The sequence below is a fragment of the Athene cunicularia genome (assembly GCF_003259725.1).
Source record: "Athene cunicularia isolate RWA chromosome 17 unlocalized genomic scaffold, athCun1 chr17_part1, whole genome shotgun sequence".
Lineage (NCBI taxonomy): Eukaryota > Metazoa > Chordata > Aves > Strigiformes > Strigidae > Athene > Athene cunicularia.
In genome coordinates, this window is record NW_020799122.1 from 10128874 (window position 1) to 10148009 (window position 19136).

Sequence of the window (19136 nt, forward strand, 5' to 3'; positions counted from 1 at the left end):
CTACATTAACATTACAAAGGAGAGATGGCTGCTTTCTGTCCTTGGAAATGGGCATCCCAGAATTTTGTTCCTCATTTTAGAGGAGAACAGGAGCCGAAAGCCCAAAGCACTTTCCTGGAGGCGCCTGGTGTCGCACACCCCATCCCACGGCCTCTTGTGTATGGGCTAGCTGGGGACAGGTTTAATTCAGTAGCAAACAAGTTTCTTAAAGAGGAAAGTCGAATTTCAGGGTCAACAAAATATTTCAAGTATTTTTACTTTATGGAGAGGGAAGAAAAATGAGAGCACAACAAAACATCATTTGTTTGTTGCATTTGTCAAGTTCTAAAATGAAGTATTCCAACTTTTAATGTGTTTTCCTTTTTAGTGAGAGCAATTCATGTCAAGTCTGCAAATATTTTTGACTTGATTTAAAGCTGCCATTTTCCTGAAAAATACAAATCCCCAAATCCTATGTGCATGAAAAATGTCACCCTAACTCGACACTACATTTCACTGCTGTGCCAGAAAGTCCGGAGGAGCGTGACTCTGCTCTCTACTAACTGGCAGGTCGAAATTGGGCAAAAGGCACAGGACAGCTGGTAGGTGGATGGGGGAAGGTTTTTTTACTGCCAGGTGGGCTAGCAGGGCATCACAGGCACTGCAGGAGGTAAGAGGTCTCAGTCACTAAAAGCCCATCTTAACCCTCCTTCCTTATAGTACTCACCAAACGAGAGCCTCCTTGCCAGACTGCCCTGGGAGCAGTGATGAAGTCTGTTATTTGGAACCAGAACCACATCACTCTCTGCATTTGGCTGGTCCCCAGAAGTAGTTGTTCATAAGTTGAGCAGAAAATGTCATCACTATCAAATTACATGAGTGTTTAAAAAGCAAACCAAAATGGTTCAGAATAAGAGCTCAGCCTTCCCTCCTGGGGTGCTGAACTGATGCTGCTGGAGCTGGCAGGAGAGGGACGGGGAGCAGCAGCCAGTGAGAGACTGGTGCAAAGAACGAGGGAAAATATCTGTCAATGCTGGGCACGTCAGTCAGGATGGAAAGGAGTCCTCTTGTTAGGTTACTGTCTTCTGGGCCTTTCTGCACTGCAGCCTTTTCTTTTCCACTGAGCCACCAGCTGAACCATGGACTAGCTTCGAGAGGGAGTGCCTGAAGGAACAGCCTTCCTCTGGGTCCCTGCACTCCACATTGCCACTCCGTCACTGAATCCTGTAATAATCTAGCGATGGGCAGATGATCAGCAAAGATAAACACGTCATGCAAAAACATTAATATAATAAATGGGAAGGTAGAGAGTAGAGTGTTAGTTAATTCATGCTGCCACATTTGCACACTTTTTGTGTTCACTCTCCAGCACTCAGCCAGCTAAGCCTCACCGGCACAGCCAGATTGACTAGAACTGGCAAAAAGATTATCAGCATTATCCACGCCTGGATGTACTTGTGCACTTGACCAATTAGAGACCCAAAACGACTCAGAAACTGAACAAAGCCATCCTAACTAGAGAGCTTTACCAGAATTTCAAGGGTTTCTGTATTTTTTTGTCCCACAATATAGCAAAATATCAACAACGGGTTCCTGCTGCCATCACCATGGCATTGCTCTTCTCCTCCTGCCTGTGCTCTCATTGTGTGCATCCTCCCAGCACAAGCACGTGGGGAGCCGTGCTACGTCCAAGGAGTGACACTCAGGTCATGCTGCCACTTGCATCCTGTGAGGCAATACCATGCAGGTGGTGTAACTAACATACCAAAGTAGCATCAAATGTGGTTAGGGGGTACACAAGCACCCACCACTCCTTTGGTACTTCCTTACAGTGACCTGAGGGAACAGCCACAGTCCCTCCAGGCAGGTGAGGGCCCTTACTCCTCTGCCCACTCTTATCCGCTGGGAAGGTCTTCTGCCGGGGAAACACAGCCTCTTTCAATCTGCATGCTTGGGGCTCGCTGATTTAACAGCCTGGCTTTGGCACTGTGCTCATGACTTCCAGTTTAAGACAATCATGAGCAGGTGATACATCGAGCATTTAGTTCACAGCTAACTACTTAAGCCATGGATAGAGCCAATACTGAACTCCAGGGAGGCTGGGACAGAAACTGGGTTTGTTGTTATTCCCCTGACTGCTTCTCAGGGCCATGGGCTCCAAGAAACTACCACGTTACTCCACCTCGTTACATCCAAGGGGCAGTGCTGACTCCCTCACCTACTCCTGCCACCCTGTATCTTCCTAGACAACGGCCTGAATCAAGCTAGATGATGTTGGACTTGAGTACAACAAGACAAGAAAATTGCACCCTATCCACCTCTGGCAAATGTCCCTACAGGAAAGATTTCTGACAGCCCAATTTTTGTAGAAGGACAAAGACTGGAAAGCCATTTGGTACCTCCAAGCGGGCACAGAGCTGGGTTTCTTCCCTTTGGAAGAAGGCTGGCCAGGGAGTTGGTTCCTAGCTGTATCACAGATAATCATGGGACCCTTCGTCACCGAGGTCAGTGGGCTCTGAGGGAGGTTTTGCCTATGAGTGCTCTGAGCAAGCAGAGAGGTGTATGTTCCTCAGACACCTCCTGTCCAAATCTGCTGCCTCAAATGACCCAAACCCTAAGAATTTTCCAACTACAGCAAGGTGCCCCTTGCTCAGAGATGTAGTATTGCCAGTGGTCACACAAGTAGGCACTCCCAAAATCGACAAGGCTGAATTCAATGTTATTAAAAATAATAATAATAATAATAATAGAGGTTGCTCTATTTGTCTTGTGATTCCTTAGCTTTTGTAGGCAGCTCAGGTCATGTTTTCAAGCTTTAGTCTATGAGCCATAAAAAATACACATTTTCATATAAGAGCTGAAACTCTCCTCTTGTCACAGGGATTAATATAAAGCATCAGATATCGTAAGACTTGCAATGTAATATCTATTCTTTAATGCAACCTCATTATCACTCCCAAAAGATATAATTTTCCCTCTTTCTTAGAATTTCTTTTTTTTTTGGCCAGAACTATCACAGCAAACATGCAATGTTGTTCTAAGGAAAACACAGTTTGCCAAGACATCTAAAATATTGTGTATTCCCTCCATCTGCTTCTGCTAAATAAACCCAGGGCCTTATCTAATATAATGAGTAGATGTTGGCAATAATTGCACAGCCATCTGTACCGTGCTTTAAACCTGTTGCAAGCTGAGCTGTGGACACAAGAAAGTCAGAATTTATTCCTTCTATACTGAAAACAGAAACTGTAACTTCCCCCTTCTGTTTTTTAGGATAATTTAGCCATATCAGCTCTATGCTTGGTGCTTGAGGAACAGTATTTCATTAATGTGACAGATAAACCCCCTCTTTTCCCTATATTGTATAGATAAAAGCTCAAGTTCTGCATCTGGCAAGGTTCAGAGCCGTCCCAGGCGAGCACCCTGTGCAGCACAGCAGCCTCAAAGAGCTGTTTCTGCCCAGCGTGGTGCAACCACGACACAGTATGTTACAGCCAGGACTACACACCAGCGCTCTGCCTGTGCCCAAGCCCTGCTGAGGATGGCCATCCCAGAGGAGACTTCCCAGAGACTTTAAGGCTTAATTAGGAGTCTCTTCTGGCTGAGTTCAGCTGCTAGAACCACAGCATGCAAGTTACCATCACCCAAATTTGCTAGAGAGTTACTCACCTGGTCATCCCCACTCAGCCTGAGCCCATACCAATTCAAGAGTTCGAACAAGTCTCTCTCTTTTTTTTTTTTTTTCTTTAAACCTTGTTCTTGCCCCATTTGAATCAAATGGAGCTATCATACCAGCTCCTCGCTGGCAAACCTGGGGAAATAGGGATCCAGCTGCAGCATGCAGGACCACGCAACACCAGGCTGGCTGATGTGCAGCAAGAGGAGGACGTTTGACTGAATTTACCCTCTGTAGGACATGATGGAAAGTGTCTGTAAGAGAGCAGTAGTGCCCAGCTACTTTGCACAGGAGTCAAAAAACACCAAGGTCCTTGGATAAAAAGAATTGGAGAAACAACTTGTTGCCTATGAAATCTAATTAACTAGATGCCCCCAGGTAGACATTGGCCTGGAATCAAGATGTTCAGAGAACACAGCATAGCTTCTGAATGCTCAGGAGGCGACATTTAATGACTGTAGGGATCACCTCAACACCAATACAAAACAGGCCCATGATCACACTCTCTGAGCACTGGTTTGACAGTCATGCTTTCCTCCTCCTCCCCCTCCATGCTGCAGTTGCCCACTCTTTCCCCACTTTGCCCATCCCTTTTCACCCACCACAGCATGACAATCCCCTTCCCAAAACCAAGAGTGCACAGACAGCTACTAGTTAGCAATGCAAATGGGCAGTGCAGCCAGGACCCTCTGAGCAGAGCCTGCAGGACCTCAGGGGCCAGAGCAATGTCACTGGTGCAGGGAAGTGACATCTTTACAACAGGATAAGGGAATGTGCTTAAATTAATTGGCAGTTCAGATAACGGAGGCTTTCGCTCTCCACTGGGCAGTTAAGAATGCTGGAACTGCTGCAGATAAAAGTCTGGCAGCGTTTTCATCATAAGCTCAACATTTCTGGACTGTATAATCCAGCCATTAAAAAATATATGCTCTGGGCTGAAACCTGACATACCAGGTCCCAGCACAGCAGCAAATGTTTGTGTTTTCCAAATTTCCAGAGCAGTCCCTTTGGGCCCATTGGGCAGTTACAAGCCAGCAGAGTGGAGATGGAAGTTGTAGTTTTCCAGGGGAGGCTGCACTTGCATCAGTGGTGGGTTTTGGAGCTTCATTTCATTCCGATGACCAGGCAGGCAAGTTTGTCTGCGTGCTGCAGCCACCTGAAACACAAGCAGAGAGCAGCACCCAGCAGAGAAGGCTGAATGTTCATTGGTGCCGCTGATTTGCTGCAGCAAGTTTTCTCCATGATATAAAGTCAGACGTGAATTATGGGGCAGGAGAGAGAGATCTGTGGGGAATTTCTTAGCTGCCGGAGAGATGAGAAGTATCCTGTGGCCCACATCAACTTTCTGACAAGGCAGCACATGAGAAGATAGCACAGAGGACTTTGGGATGTAGGCCAACAGCATCAGATGCTTTTTGTTGATGCAGCCTATTGCTGTGAAATGGTCCAGAAATCCCCGCTAGCTTTTCGGCACCAGAGTTAAGTGTTTTGTTAGGAGCTAAATCATCTCAGGCTTACTTCTACAGCCAATGGAGAAAAGCACAAGCAGAGAAAAAGAAGTCAAAAGCAGCTCTGGCAAACTCTGGTGTCCAAAATGCATGAGTTGGATTCAACAAGGAGTAGCAAGAGTGGCTTTAAGATCTGACAAGTTTAATCACTGAGTGAGCAAAACAAGTCACCGTTTCACTCCATGCTGCTGTTTTCTCCTTATAATGTAACTCTCTTGGTTAAGCTGTGATTCTTAGGAAGGCGATGCTTTGCATTTGACTGGATTTAAATCTTAGGGGGCTGGTAGTACCCAGCTCTAGTCTCTGCCCATTCAGTTCCTCTCCTGGCCATGACACCCCTCTCCATTAAATCACCTGACCCACTGCTCTCAAAGCAGAAAAAAGGCCCCAAAAGGCAGCTCTGGAGCTTCACCCACCAGCACCAAGGCAGGGAAGGTCCTCTGAGCATTTTTCCAGTCTATCAGCATTGCATTAATTGAGAGTTTACACAGAGCAGACCATCGTCTAGACAGCATTAAGCTCCAGCCAGGGAAGGTTCAGGGAGGACCCAGCATGGTTTCCAGAGCGTTTCTGACATTTGCTTAGTCATCACCTTCCCTCCCGTTTGGTATCCTGAGTGATTCCTTCCTCTGGTAGCCCTGGAAACAGCAGGCAGAGGCAACTCCAGGCATGGACTGCTGCTGCAAGGTGGCACTGGGGCAGATCTGGGCTTTGTTGCCCCCTGGCCATCCTCACTACCACCCAGTCATCTTCCTAGAGCACACAGGTGATGTCTTCATTTGGTAATTCCTGCATCAAACCTCAAGGCAGGTTACTGGGATGATGATGGAGGACTGAAATGCACCCATGGCTTTGAGGTCTGGGGAGACAGTGGCAGTGAGAAGCACCTAAAAAATTTAAGTCCCTCTTCCATCAGTGCCCCAGCTCATTTTTGGGGCCTTCAACTTTCTCTGCTTTCTTCCTGCTCTGATTCTGCCTTTCCCAGCTTCGTTGGAGCAGTCCATAGCTCAGGCCAGACACTGCCAACAGCCCTGCAGCACTCCAGCACCCAGCATGATGGCATTACCATCATGTTTCAGGGCTCTAAGCACTACTTCAATTAAGAGAAACAGCAGAAGAAAGCACAAAACACTGCATTGTGTAACTCCTCCATTAAAGCAGCCCTGGCAGAATGCAAATAGGTAGAATCTTAGTGGCAATAACTCAAGCAAATCAAGAAGTATTGCTAGTTCTTAGAAAAAACACTCCACACAAAAGGTTTTTGTGCTGAAGAATGCCCTTTTCCCACTAAAAATGTTTGTTTTCAGGGAAACATCAATTTCAGTTTTCCAGTGGGAAATAACAAAACATTTTGGTTTCATTTTGACTTCAGATTTTACTTTTATTTGGTAGTTTTTAACTGCAGTGATATTGTAAAGCTGGCTGAAAGCAGGCTTTTTCTCTTAAAATCAGGTTGAAACTTCCCAGGGGAAACCCTACCTTTTGAAACAAAAACTTTTGGAAACAGGATTCTTCCTCCACTCTTTCTCATTGGGGAAAAAGTCTGGATTTCTGGGAAGCCATCCTTCAAATGTGGAGGGAGGCTGCTCTCACCCCAAGTTAGTTCATACCTCCTTCCCGTCAGAATACGGTGTGAGGGTCTGAGCATCTGAGATGGAGACAGTTTGAGTGCATCTCCTCCACATTCAGGTCACCTCCAGTGCCACGTGGGCCCCAGGAGAGCTGGGGGCAGCACGTCCCCCTCTTGAGACAGCCCCTGTGCCAAAACTGCTCGTGCACAGCCACTGTTCCCAGCTCAGTTTCTCAGAGCTCAGGGAAACCCACTCACCTCTTCAGCTGCTGATGGCTCAGATGACTGACTGCACTTTGATATTTATACAAGCGTGCTGCTTGTCACAGCAGTCTTCAGTAGACCACATTTTTGGCAGGCGAGGAAACTCCTTCTGTTCCTTGCAGCTCATGGAGAAGCAATAGATTTATGTTGGCCCTTTTCTTTTGTTGTCATATTCCCCAGTAGCCTGGCATGGTATGGAGGTGAGGGAGGAAATCTTAGTCAAACACAAAAACGGTTGTTGAGAAAGAGCAGAGTTTCAAGGTGGGGTTTGCATCATTGAAACAAGGAGGCGGCGGGGAGTGAATGCAACACTAGGGGCAAGAAAAATCCAACTCAGAAGGAGCAAGTTTGGTAAGATGCATCCTTCTCCTGGAGGACAGGTCTCAGGGCCATGCAGGACACAGATCTCCAGCAAAGTTTCCAGCAAATGAGGACAAGTCGGGTTGTGAGAGGGGAGAAAAGGAGAGGAGCAGAGAGGGAGGCTGGAGGATGCCAAGCAACATCAATTGCATGGCTTTGCCAAGAGCACAGGATGGAGCTGGAGCGATAAAGTTTGCATCTGGGTTTTGCACATGACAAAATTTACAGGCTGGAGTAGAATCAGGATTTGGCATTTATCTCAGGCCCTGATCTTCTTCAGGAAAAAAAAAAAAAAAAAAAGAAAAAAAAGAAAGAAAAAAGAAAAAAAAAGAAAAAAAGAAGCATTTTAGCCTGGAAGTTCCCAAAATCAACACTGGAGGTATGCTTGGATGAAATGAGCAGGCAACTCTCTGAAGGACACAGCTACACCCTTTCCATTTACGCATCTTGCTTTAGAAAGGAGAGCAGGGCTCCACTTGGGTGATAGCTTTTTCATTGTGATTTGAGCATGGAGGTAAAGACATACAAGTTTGATCACATCTACTGCAGCTCTTGCAAAGCCCAAATCAACCATGGTTTGGTCACCGCTTCCGCTGCGGTTGTTTTATGGCAGTGGACCACGCAGTTTATGTTTGTTAGTGCTGTTACACTGTGTTTCATGCAACCTTACTGACCCTTTTAGAAGCAATTGCTGCACATGTATCCTGGCCCTTGCTGTCCCAGTCCTCAGCATCTCTGCCTGAGCCCTCAACTCATCCTCATATGGTGTCAGTCCAGCTTAAATCATGTCAAACTGATCTGCCAGGATTGATGTCTCTGCATCCCCAACACCTCCTGAATTCTGAGCACAAGCTCTGCCAAAGACCATGGTGGTGAATATAAAACAAAGAGAAAGCTGAGACCACCAAATTTGTTACACTAGTGACTGTCCCTGGGGCAAAACTTCTAACTGCTCTACACAGAAATGAGAGGCTGGACCTGCACACACAGCTACATCAAGCCCCTGGAAGTCACAGCTAAGTATAAGAGTTAAACTTGCACCGTTTCCATTTCTCTGACCCAATTGCAGCAGGGAAGACTTTTTTCCCCTTTTCATTTTCCTCTCGTTACAATTTTCTCCCTTGTTACATGAATGAGACAGCAGAATTTTAATGCCTCTTATGTTTTCTGAAAGATAACAGCAAACAGTACCACTCTGACCTTTTCGGTGTTTTATAATTTGATCAGCTGTCCAGACCCACTCTTCCCTTCTCAGTCTCAGCAGGGGAGGGCAGGGCAGAGGGACAGCCGGGGAGAGCACTGCCATTGCTCCGAGTAAAACAGCAGCGGGGCTTTCCTGCTGGGAGAGGACTGAGGAGATGTCTTCTAGAGCATCAGCCCTTTGTACGGGACCAACCAAAGGGCAGGGGGTTGGAAGCAAGAGGCTGACACAGGTCCCTGCCATGCATCCTGCAGCGGATGGCACAGGGTGGGGACGAGAGCACAGTGCCCCAGGGACGTCCCAGGGATATAGTTTTGTCTTTTGAAAGTCTGAGGAAGGCAGCAATGGAAAAGTATTTCTGTGCTGCCGAAGAGGAGAGGGTGGTTATCTCTTCCTGCAGCACAGAAAGCAGCTTCCCTTGGGCTCACCACCTGGGAAATGAAGGTGCAGTGTAGTCCCATGACTTACACAGCACCACAAAGACCAGCTAAGATGTAAATCCATAACCTCAGGCTATTTCCCAATCACTAAAGCGGGTGCTGTCACCCGGCTGGAGTGGGGGACAGGGAGCCCTGCCTGCTGCTCTAACACAGTGGGTTGGTTGCCTCCTCCCTATCGAGCAGGGACCTGCCGATCCCATCCCTGCACCTCCGGCAGTCGCAGAAGGGACTGCTCAAAGAGCAGCACTGCCAGGCAGGGACACAAGAGCCTCGATGAGGAAACTGCTTACAGCACACATCAGTCAGACCCCACCTTGTCCGTGTTCCAGATCCACAGCCCAATTCACACCAGACCGTGGCACCTCCACCGTGGGCAGGAACGTCTCCAAACACAAGCTCACGCACAGGATGGTGCATCCCCCTCCAAGCTGCTTAAACAGCACAAAGGGTTTCTCCCCCGATCCTTCCTCTTCCAAAATCATCCTCTTCCCCAAACATTTAACCTGAAATCTCCTCTAACAAACTCCTCCCCGCTGTGAGGAGAAAATGGCCCTGGCTGCCATAGGCGAGTGATAACCTAGTAAATTTTAATCCTTGCCTGTTATTGTATTACCACCAGAAGTACACGGATTGAGATAAAAGGCTCACCAGCCCAGCCATAATTATATTAGAAAGGTAATTATCTCCTCTTCCACCTGACTTTGTGCTTTCTTTCTATAACAAGCCTGCCAGCTAATGTTTGCAGCAACAGGGCCAGCCACCACAAAAATCACTGGGAAATGTAAAAGCTAATTGTCTGTTCAGCATGTGAGAACCAGCAGATCAAGGCTCCGGAGAAGAAGAAAGGAGCAGGGAAGCCCCGAGATGGGGCAAATCAGAGCTCCTGGCTGCTGCTGATGCCTGTGCCCCACCACAGAGCTGGTCCCGGAGGCACCTTCAGGCTCTCAGCTATAGACACCAGCACCCCAAATCACAGCAGCATGCTCCTCTCAAATATCCATTTGCTTCAAGGCACCTGCCCCACGGATCCTGCTCTTTCAGACTGTTTCCAAACCATCAGGAAGGTTAAGGGGGTGTTAAAATTAAGACATTTTCACTTTCTGAGCCCACTGATTAATGCATGCAGTAAGGAGTGCCATCCCATCATCACCAACCCAGCTCACCATGCTGCTGGCTGTGGGTGGCAGATTACAAATAAAAAGGGAAACTGAGGCACAGAGCAGGAGAGGAACTTCAGTGCAAGACTGTGTGTGCCCCCAACTGTCACCCATGTTCAACTCCATCCAAAAGGTCTCTCAGTGTAAATTTGAACCAAAGCTGCTTCTGGCCCGTGAGCCATCCTCACTCATGTTTCTAAGTACAGAAGCAACACAAGGGCTCTTGTCTGGCAGACAATAAATTATCCAGGATTGAATGAGCTAAATATAATTTTAAACAAGGACACATTGTACAGATCACAACACGAAGATGTTGGCTTACATATGTTTGGTGTATTGTTTCATAGAGGGGGTTTTGTGCTTTGTACTATTACTGAGTAGAATAAAATTACCATTTGAGACACTTAATTGTACTAATTATAATCTTTTGGGGAACATTTTGAAAAATTACTGTCTTTGACCAATGCATAACTGACCATATGATAACCTCTATAGTTTTGCCACCAGAGTTTCTTCTGTCTTTCCAAATTAAGAGATAAGAAAGTACTTTGTAAATCTCCCCAAAGGATCGGTTCCCAGCCAGCACAGCAGCTTGTGCTGTTTGTTTCATGCCATTGCAGAAGAGGATGTTTTTTCCCTTAATGATGAGTGATGCTCTAATGATACGGAAAGGTATCCTAAAAAAGCCAAAAGTGAAAACATGTTTCAGCTGAGTTTCCTCAGTATCAGAATTTGCACTAATTTTGCTTGGACTGTAAGTTTGGTGTCTGTGGGTCACTGCTCCCCACTTTCAGTGTTTTCCATTTTAAGATAGACATAATCTATCCCAGGACTTTGGTCCCAGCCCTTAAACACCATCCAGCACCCAACATTTCCAGATACCACAGAAGAACCAGCATGGACATTGGCCTACACCTCCACCAGTGCTTTGTGAGGCACCAGCAGATGACTTGCCCCTGTCTTCTCCCACTCAATAGTACTCATGACCTGCCCATCAACAAGGGGTTTAGTTTTCCCCTTGTGTTATTATACATCTCAGCTCCTCAGACTGCTGTGTCCCTGCATCTTCACAGTGATATGCAGAGTCCTCACGCTGCATCAGAGCTTTCTGTGCTTGGCATCAACCCTCCAAACTCCTTCAAGGACACAGTGCCCATCCCAGCTTGTAACATCCTCCCTGGGCACCTCCTGAGAACACCTGATGCAGTGAAGGGCCTTTTGGGGGAGTTTCTTCTCCCTGAAGAACAATTGTGTGAAAGCTGAAAGTTTCAAGCAATATTGGCAGGGCAGAGGAATGGAGGATGATTGTGCTGCAGGAGGACACAGCAGGAAGCAAGTGCCTGCTGCATCCCACACCTGCCCTTCCAGCAGCATCTTCTGACAGTGCACGACTCCAGCAACAGCCTTTTACAGCTTTGCAGGATGCGCTTCCCAAAACCCCACCAGCTCATTGCAGAGACTGCCTGGGAAGGAGTCTGCCACGGGCTAAACACAGAGATGGGGCAACAGGGAGAGGGGATTTGGCTGGAGGTAGTGGTTTATTAGGCTTAAAACTTTCAGTCTGTAAACAACTCTCCCCAGGTAGTTGCTGGGTGCAGCTGGATGAAGCAGAAGGGAAGATGCAAAGGCAGATAAAATCGGTTGTGCAATCTGACATAATGTTCCTTCCACCTGCCCTCACTGCTCCCCTCTGCTTTCAAATGCGGCTGTTTAGAGAGCCCCATGTGCTTACAGAAACACCTCTCTAATCCTTCATTTATCTGAGAGATCTGTCCCACTCATCATTTCCAAGGGGGCACTAGCAGTAACACAGGTATCACAGAACAACAGAATTTATCTACTTCTTGTTTGGGCAATGCAGAGCCCCTGGGTTCACCTGGAGCTGCGCACAGGGCAGTGTGACCCTGCCAGCTCCAGCCTCCCCTCTGGCACTGCCACCTCGCAGGCACAATCTCCTCATGCTCTGCAGTGACACCAGAACTAGGGCCAAACCCTTGAAAGGCCCAGGGCTACGAAGCTGATAAGACTTCCATGAGAATATTTATCCGCCACCTCGACAGCCAGGCAAAGCCACGAGGGAGTGAGTGCCTCCCTGCAGCACAGCCTGCTCCAGTTCCTCCGCCACAGCCACATAACGAGCAACTCTGGAAGAGCAAACAAGTGGCAACCACTCGCTGCTCCATCTCTCCTGCGACAGGCTGTCCTCTCCCATCGCCAGCCCTGCAAGATGCTCCCCTCCAGCCAGGTCAAGACACAGCAGCACTTTTCTATGCTCCCCACCTCAATGACGGATCATCTTCTGTCACAGTATCCAGCCTCTCAGTAGGGTGCAAGGTCAGCAAATCCTCCTCCGCGGCTCAGCCTGCATTTGCCTGCAGCCCAGATAATTGACTCATCTGTAGGCTTTCATCTCCTCCCTGGTCTGGGAAGATGAAGTCAAATTGTACCTTCAAAATTCAAGCTGCCTCGTGCCACCCTTGCCAGTCAATAAATCCCTACCACCCTCACCCTGTGGTTTTCAGTGCATCTATGAAAAGATCAGTCCAAAGCACTTGTGGAAATCTCCCCTCTCATCTGTCACACAGCTTGCTCTGAAACATGAGCATCCTTTAACCTGCTTTTACTTATTTATTTAAGCAGGAAAGAAGGGAGAAAAACATCCCAGGCCAGCCTGTGTCAGCAATTAGGAGCATGAAATATCTGGCAGGAGCAGCTTTATAATTAGAGCTTTACCTTGTCCTTCTCTTCTTCCCCTGCCAAAAAGAAGTCACTGAAGAGCACCCACGTCTGCAAGGTTGTGCTGCTTCCAGGAAGCTCAGGGGCACCGAACCTGCTGGCTTCATGATCCCATCGGGCAGGAGAGCTGCGTGTGCTGGGAGCGCAAGGACTGCAGGCAGCACACAGACGGAGAGGAATTCTGTCCAAGGGACCTCTCGTTTGGCTGACCTGAAGCCTTTCACCTGTCCAGTGTGGGACAGCTTGCTGCCTCATTCCCTCAACTTATCTGCACACCCTTCTCGTGTCCTAATGCACCAGTACCAGCACCCCAAGTTATTCACACCTTCCCCATTGCCTTCAGACTATGCACACACATGCACTGCACATCTCCAGCCTGACACCATGTACCACGCTGCCCCCAGACCCTTTCAAAACTTGGCATCCACAAACACACATCCACCTGCATCAGCAGCCTGCCTGCACTCCACATCTACAATCACTGCCATCTAACGATAAGCTTTTCTTTCCACACACTCGGCTATTGCCAGCTTGCTCCACACCAGGTATCTCTGATCTGTCTTAAATCTGAAATCATAACCCGCAATTTCTACGGTACCCTGACATCATATGCTCTCAGGCTGGAATAAATAAGCTGACCCTAACATCTATTTATTAGTGACATTATAACCAGAGCCTGTGGTGATCATCAGTGACAATAAAATATTAATAAATAAATACAGTATAAACCTCCAAACATGCTGAAGGCAGAAGACAACAGCTGTGTAGCAGAGCTGTGCCATTCCTGGGCAACATCTGTTGATATCAGCCGAGCCAGGCCAGCATCAACAGGCCACCCTAGCTCCCCGTGTCCCAGGATCACGGTGGCTGGAGCCACCCCCTCCCCACAGCACCCTTCTACTCCAGTAAGTCCGGTGAATTAGAGACCAGCTCTGCAGTGACCCATCCTGGCCCCAAGGGAGCTCCCTTTCCCAGAACAATGAAAATAATTGTGCTACCGGATTTTAACAGCCCCAGGTATACATAGGTTGTAAGAGAATGAAAAGGTCCCTGCCCATAGCCTCTAGTGTGAGATGGGATTTTGCTCCATGAAATAGTTGGCAGTGGGGCAGAGGGACACCACAAACCACTATGAGACCCCCCCCTGCAGTGTGTGTCCAGCTCTGGGGGCACCATCAGAAGGACACGGACCTGCTTGAGCGGGGCCAGAGGAGGCCACAAAGATGCTCAGGGGGCTGGAGCACCCCCCTGTGTGGACAGGCTGAGAGAGTTGGGGGGGGGTTCAGGTTCAGAGAAAAGAAGGCTCTGGGGAGACCTTAGAGCAGCTTCCCAGGGCTGAAAGGGGCTACAGGAAAGGGGGGAGGGACTCTTGATCGGGGTTGGGGGGTGGGGGTAGGGATAGGACTAGGGGTAACGGTTTTAAACTGACAAAGGGCAGATTTAAATTAGATCTAAGGAAGAAATTCTTCCCTGTGAGGGTGGTGAGGCCCTGGCACAGGTTGCCCAGAGCAGCTGTGGCTGCCCCCTCCCTGGAAGGGTTCAAGGCCAGGTTGGACAGGGATTTGGGCAACCTGGGCTATGGAAGGTGTCCCTGCCCGTGGCAGGGGGGTGGGACTGGTTGATCTTTATTGTCCCTTCCCCTGGCACGAGGAACAATCTGAGCTCAGACACATCAACTCTGCCCTGGGGCTCCTCAGGGCAGGGACTACCACTCCACACAGGATTGCTTTCAGACAGCCTTAAAGAGCCTGAAAGCTCACGAAATTCAAATTAATCCTTCAGGGTCCTTCTACAGACACACCCCAAAGGCCACACACTGAGAAGAGGAGCACCCAGGAAGGGTGTGGTGAAGCATCATGGAAAGCAGCAGCTCCTTTTTCTCAGCAAGGCAAAGCTGAACACCTCACCCAGATTCAGGCAGTGGACTTGCAAAGTCTGAAAAACATCTCACAGAGGCAGCCTCTCATCACTAACATAACATCAATAGTGAGAAATAGCAATAATTTACACAGCAGAAGCGTGGTGCTAGCTGTTTTACTCAGCAGACAAAGAGGAGCAATGCAGGGGGTCTTACATCAGGCGTTTCCATTAGGAGCCATGTGCTTGTCTCCCCCCTCCAGTCTGTAAGTGCCAATATCCCTTACAATTTATATTACCTCAGTTTGAGCAGTTTCCTTCCAGCTCCAGATATTAATGGCATTTAATGAAGAGCAGCTGATGCCTGTTCATATTTCACTTCCAAGCAGTACATAGCAAAAGGGCTCTGGGCTTGGCAGGGACCTGCTCACCATGAGGAGCCAAAGTCCCCTCCCTCCCCCCCAGCAGAGGCTCTCTCCTGACCACCACGGAGGAGGTTCTTAGCACAGAAAGGTGGTCCCCATGGCCCATTCATCAGGCACTGGAGATTAGGAAGAGGCATGAAGCAATCTGAGGAAAGCTAGACTGGTATTGCCATCTCTTATAGTCAATCATAAACACTTTTAAGAAGATTGCCCCATAGATGCCATTTCCTTGTTTCACCTGGGAGAAACCCTTAAGCGTATGACTCACTTTTGTCCCCTCTAATCTCCAGGGCTCACTTTCCTTCCCACTGCACATCTGATGCCTGCACCCATGAGAGAACTGCACAATCCCCAGATGCAGCCCAGCTTCACACAAATCTCATCATCGCCCTGAGCCCCTCCAAATTCTCTTGCAAAAGCGATGTGTAACCCAACGGGGTAAAGGCTTTCAAGACATGCCCTCAAACCCTGCACGTCAAGTCAGCAAAATCACACATTTCCCTTCGCTTCCCTGGATAGCAGGTTGGCACACAGCTGCGGTGATCTAAGAGAGCTTTTTCATCTTTAAAAGGCATAAAGAGAACAAAAGGCAGATATACCTACGTAGCACATACATATATAACAGGGTAATAAGAACTCCAGCTCCTGGCTTGCAAGCCAGCACAACATTACTGAAATGACTCTGTAACACGCTACCCCCAAGAAAGCCAATATGCTTCAGGAGCAGCTGGATTCACATGTGGCATCTGTGGCCTGTGGCTGACACGCAAAGAAACCCCACAGGCTGAGAAAGGAACATGGGGAATTGTCGAGCATGAGGGGAAAGGGCTGGTGCACACCCCACAGCACGGGGTGCATCCTGCACCAGGGAGCCCTGGGCACCCCCCGGGAGCCAGATGCACGATTACCCTTCCCAGCACCTTTCCCTGCTGCCAGAAACCACCACAGCAAGGGCTGGGTAATAGGATGGGGACCCACATCAGGGGTGTTTGCACGATACAGGCTGCAATGAATTGAGGTTGTGTTCCTCTGAGAGGAGCAGAGAGATGCCAAAATTTTCTACACCTGCCTCAGCTGTGTGTGAGCACTAACAAGTGGCAAATCAATTCTTCAGCAGGGATAAATCAACGCAACCCAGGAGTGTTTCTGCTGAATATTCAGGCAGAAGAGGGGGTCTGCCTGCATGAAGTGCAGAGATACCCCTACCCAGATGAAAACCCCTGCCCACCCAAGAGACAGATAATGGTTTAACACACAGTTTTCTACCTTGCACAAAAAAAAAAAAAAAAAAAAAATTCTGCACAGAGGCTAGTAACTGCTAGTGTCTTTGGAGAATTGTAGCATTTCTGTGGCAAGTGGATTTCAATTACAGCCACCCATAGAATGGGCTTCTCTTCCCATCTAAATCAGAGCAGCACATCCAAAGGAGCGGAAAATGTATTTTTAAACTATATACCTCAGATGGTGGAGAGCACCATCCTCTTACACTAAGGGGAAAAACAAATTAATTGATACAGGTCAAACCAGAGCAAGACTCTCAATTATTCTACAGTAATTACCCTAATAAAAATTTAAACACACATAAGCTAACTTGGTATGCTTTAGCCTCAATATTAGCAGCACGAGAAACTCATCTTCTACAGCTGCCCAAGGGGAAATTAAGAGTTGGTTACTGATATCCAGACTCCTAGACAGGTCTGCTTCATACAAACAGCCATTCAGGGCACATACGAAAATAAGTTGACAGCACAAGACGTGCAAATTCCTAGCTTGTGCATGAACACAGCTATCACTTGAGGAAAATAAAATGTGTATGCAATACATTACAGCATCTTCAATCCACACACACAGCTTCCCTTACAAAAGCACTGGTGTGCATCCTAAATAACATGAGTTTCCTATTCAACACCCTCTGAGGATGAGAAATATTATTTTCATTCTCATTTTAAACACTAGGAATGGAAGAGAGCTGAGCAAACTCCTTCTGGAAAATACTTTATCAAAGGAAAATGCATGTGGAGTGAAACCAAAAGTGCTGGCTAATTTGGGCTGAATACAGTAAATAGCCTCATCCAGGAAAAATGAAGAGCTGAAGGAGTAATCAAACATTTCCTTTTGGTGTTTGCTAAATTAGGTGGTTCAAAATGGTGTTTTAACTTCAGTAATTCTCCATATGTCAGCATAAACGAGCCTTAAAATATATATATAAGAACAGTAAAAGGGAGCAACACATCTTATTTTCATATCTTGTGACAAAAAATAATGAGAAAAGCACCTAAGATCCATGAAGTGTGCTGGAGCTTATTTTCTCAGCCTTTTCAACGAAAATGGAAAATAATAGACCAAACTCTAGAAATCAGGTTCAGAAGGACTGAAGCCTTGAAGCCCTAGAACTGCTCCGCCCACCCCTGTGCCAGCCCATGCCTTCACAGCTGGGTGGGCTGTAGAGGGGTGTTAGGGGCTCCGAGGTGACAGATGGTGCCCTCACTGCCACCTGGTTCTGCTGCTGGTCTTACCTAAGGTGACCGAGTTTTCCCATGGCCAAAGCAATGGGACCAGCCTGCAAAATCACTCCCTGCTCCCCTGGGTGCTCCGTAACCAGAGCTGCCAACACATCTCTCCATCTCTCCCAAAACCCAGAACTTTCACCACAGAGGTGGTAAGTCTGTCCTGATGGTTCTGCTCTTCCTGGGAATGAACAGAGCTGCAAAGGCTCAGAAAAGAGGAAAGAGTGCTTTAGGAGTTACTAGCCACACTTTATCCATCCCTTTTCACTTGTTGCTCATGGACCTGGTTCCACTCACCTGTTGTGTGGCCACTGTTCATTGGAAGCTAATGGTTTAATAGGAAAAACATGTGTAGAACAAGTCTTCGGCAGATGTGGGTGATGTTTTTTGAAGTACCTTTGCCTAGAGGAAAGTGGCCCTCATAACCTCCCAGTTAGGTTTAGTTGTGTTTGCTGACATTCAGGTAAGATATTTCGGTGCTGGGGAGATGGGATTAGGAAGAGGGGTGCTAAATTCAGAACTGCACCAGAGAAGGACAAAGCACTGATGCCACCCCTTTGGTGATGTGCTTGCTCAGGGCACGGGAGGCCACGTTCCACCCGCCTTTGCAAGCAGATCTGGACTCACTTCTGCCAAAACAGGGTCCTTGTTCCTAGGACATGAAAGCAGGTCTGAGTGGTTCTCAGTGCCTCCTCTTGAACCTGCTTGACTTGGTGCAGAGGAACCTGTGCCAGTCAGGGAGCGGAAGGCAGATGGCCAACGTGCCCAAAGCACCCACTGAGGGATCCTCCCTGCTCCCTGCCTCAATAGCTACTTATGTCATTTCTGTTGAGTAGAAGAGCTACTCCACCAGAAAGGATTCAAAATGCCTGGCAGCCTGATGATTAGAGTACTCTTTAAAAATGCAACGCTGCTTTTGATTTCTGTCCTAAAATCAAGCAGAGCTTAGCTCTGACGTTTGCTCTCCTGAATCCAAAAGCTCTGAGCATGATGCTGTAGGGAGCTCTTGGGCAAGTTATGCCTCTTCTCTTGGAGCTGTTCCACATGACGTAAATACCCTCACACCATCAGGGAGGCTATCAAAGCGAGAGAGGATGGCTTCACCCCTACAGCAGGACACCTATATTCCTGCTTACCCGACATACTATTTGATTAAACACCAAACCAGATCAGGTCAAGAAGAGTCTTAAAACAGGACAAGGTGTTCTTACTTTGTTCCTCTAAGACACAAAATCTTCAGCTGTGCATTCTGGTTACCCAAACCTGATCTCCAAGCTGGTCCCAGACTGGGAAAGGTCATTCTGCTCCATCGTTGCTCCCATCAGCAACAACCCTGGAGATAGAAGGTGCACCCTGCAGAGGCATGTTGCAACACACAAGTATATCACTCTAATAGCTACCCAGTTGCATACTGGTGCCTAAACAGCTGCACTGGGATCACTCTTATCAAAGGGGA

At 47.8% G+C, this 19136-nt stretch overlaps 1 protein-coding gene across 15 annotated transcripts in view; it reads right to left on the reverse strand.

Moving 5' to 3' along the window:
* Window positions 1-19136, reverse strand: part of CACNA1B (calcium voltage-gated channel subunit alpha1 B) — a 301534-nt gene that overhangs the window by 203978 nt on the left and 78420 nt on the right. Inside the window, exon 1 of one of the 15 annotated variants that reach the window (XM_026860257.1) lies at window positions 5858-5867. The exons of the other annotated variants lie outside the window; for them this stretch is intronic. The gene's annotated coding sequence lies outside the window, so the exon portion shown is untranslated. Of the gene's footprint in view, window positions 1-5857; window positions 5868-19136 lie in introns of those variants that run through there. 15 annotated transcript variants of the gene reach the window in all.